This window comes from Plecotus auritus (genome assembly GCF_963455305.1).
Source record: "Plecotus auritus genome assembly, chromosome: 1".
Taxonomy (NCBI): domain Eukaryota; kingdom Metazoa; phylum Chordata; class Mammalia; order Chiroptera; family Vespertilionidae; genus Plecotus; species Plecotus auritus.
This window is the reverse complement of record NC_137770.1, coordinates 240,667,320-240,669,985: the sequence shown is the minus strand read 5'-3', so window position 1 is coordinate 240,669,985 and position 2,666 is coordinate 240,667,320.

Genomic DNA, 2,666 nt, shown 5'->3' with positions numbered 1-2,666 from the left:
CAGGGGCAAATGTGTATTCAAGTAAATAAAAAGTGGACCAGCCAGAGGTCATTGTGCTCTTCACGAAAGAGACACCATCTGGCCCCCACCCCTTAATAATTCATATTTCTTGTCTAGTATTTTCATTTGTGCATCAGCCCCTCCTTCAGATCCTCAACCCAGCCATGCAGGTCACAGCAACAGGTTCCAGGGGACTAGGACATGGACATCTTTGTGGGGCCATTACTCAGCCTACCACAACAGAAAATAAACAGAGGCACAACTAAAATGATGCTCATTATCCAAAACATTCATCGAGAGGGCATTATGAAACACACGGTTCTAAGACCGTTCCATCTTCTAACAGCCAAGTACTCCAACCAACAAAAGAGATAAAGTTTTCAGTAAGGAAGTTCAGGGATTACTAAAAGCTCTTAATGTTCAAGAGAACAAAGTCCAAATTAGTATTGTTTTCAAGGCCTTTAGAATATGACCCTAACTTTTCTGTCAAGCCTCAATCTGCACCCTAAGTACCAGTCAAAATAAGTTTTTTACCTTTTTCAGGAGATGCCCCACATTTTCCATTCTGTCTTTGCTCAGAATTGATCCCATCTGCAACTCTTTCCCCCCAACTCTATACGTCAGCATTCTATTTCTTCTAGAACTTCATATAAGGTGAATAATAAAGACTTTATTTTATGTCAAGCTTCTTTCAGTCAGTATATACACTGAGTGGCCAGACTATTATGATCTCTGAACGCATAATAATCTGGCCACTCAGTGTGTGTGTGTGTGTGTGTGTGTGTGTATATACATATATATATATATGTTAGAGGCCTGGTGCATGAATCTGTGCATGGGTGGGGTCCGGCCAGCCTGGCCAGGGGGCGGGGCCATGGGCAGTTGGCCGGCCTGCCTGCTGGTTGAACTCCTGGTCGAGGGGGCAATTTGCATATTAGCCTTTTATTATATAGGATATACAATGAGTGGCCAGATTATTATGTGTTCAGAGATCATAATAATCTGGCCATTCAGTGTATATTCCTCATTGTATCAGCAGTTTGTTCTTTGTATTGCTGAGTAGTATTGCACTGTATATATAAAAATTTGTTTATTATCTTATGGACATTTGCATTGTTTAATTTAGGGGCTATTATGAGTTAAGTTGCTATGAACATTTCATGTATAAATCTTTGGGTAGACAGTTTCATTTTTTCTTTGGTAAACACCTCGTAGTGGAATATCTTCTTTGGGAAGGTATCTTTTCAACTATTTTGCCCATTTAAAAATTTGGGTTGTTTTTCATCTTGTTTTTGAGTTGTTGAGTTCTTTCTATTTTTTGGATACAAGCTTTAAATCAATAATCTGCACTTACATTATTATGACTTGTAAATATCACTCATGGCTGAGTTTACAGAAAGTTTCCTTTCTTACTTCTTGCTTCCTTTAGAGATAATAATCCACCCCCCCCCCTTTTTTTTCTTGGAAACATCCTTTCTAGAGTTGTCAGCACAATGAATGGAAACACTCACCCCCAACTTCATCTCTGAAATTTAATGCTCTTGAAGATAAGAAGAAATCCTAAAAACTTCCTGAGGTGGGGGAGAGGTCAAATAAGCAGCATTAGGAAAATGGCTTCAGATTTTTCAACAGTAACACAGACAGCAGAAAACAATGGAGCACTACCTTCAAAATTACCTGGGAAAATGATTCCCAACTTAAAATTCTCCCCAACCAAACTTTAAATCATGTATGAGGGTAGAATAATAGCAGTTTGCATTATTATGCCAAAGTCTAAAAAAAAAAAAAAATTAACCCCTTTGGCATCTCAAGGAGGTATTGCAAAGTATACTCCATAAAACAAGAAGGAGGAAGAAATAGGATCTAGGAAACAGGGAATCAACCCAGGAGTGATGGGAAGGGGACTACCAGGATGACAACTATGCAGCAAGTCAAGAGAGGAACCAGCTCAGATTGAGATAGTAGACTGGACAGCTCTAGCAAGATAGATAGATAGATAGATAGATAGATAGATAGATAGATACTACCTGAAATATTGACTGATGCTTTTGAATGCACTGAAAGGCTTACATGTCTTACAGAGAATTTGACTATAATCGTTACAAAGAACACCAAGGCAAACAAATACAAGTAAGCCAGGGGTAGGGGAAGGGAGATAATTACTACCCTTAGGATAAGCATGAAGTTTACAAGAAATAAAACAAAATCATAGAATAACATAAGCTCAGCCATGAATAATATACGTAAGGTAATAATTATGTAAATGCTGATTATTGATTTAAAGCTTGTAATATGGGGATATCTATAACAGTGTCAACAAAAATAAAGAAAAAATACAGAAAGCAAGAGATTCAAATAAAATGTTATAGAACTCTCCAGACCTACCCTGCAGCCACCTCCCATGTTAATCAAATAACTATGTTGTGATATGACTGTGTTAAGAGGATGCAGGGTACAGAAGGATGCTTTTTGAGAATGTGTGGGGTTAACGGTAACATTTCCTTTTCCATACTAGAATAGCTTCCAAGGTGGAAACATCAAGAAACAGTGTATGGGCATGCTATTTAGAAATGTGGGAGTATGCCCAGCTGGTGTTGCTCAGTGGTTGACCATTGACCCAGTAATCAGGAGGTCACAGTTCAATTCCCAGTCAGGGCACATGCCCA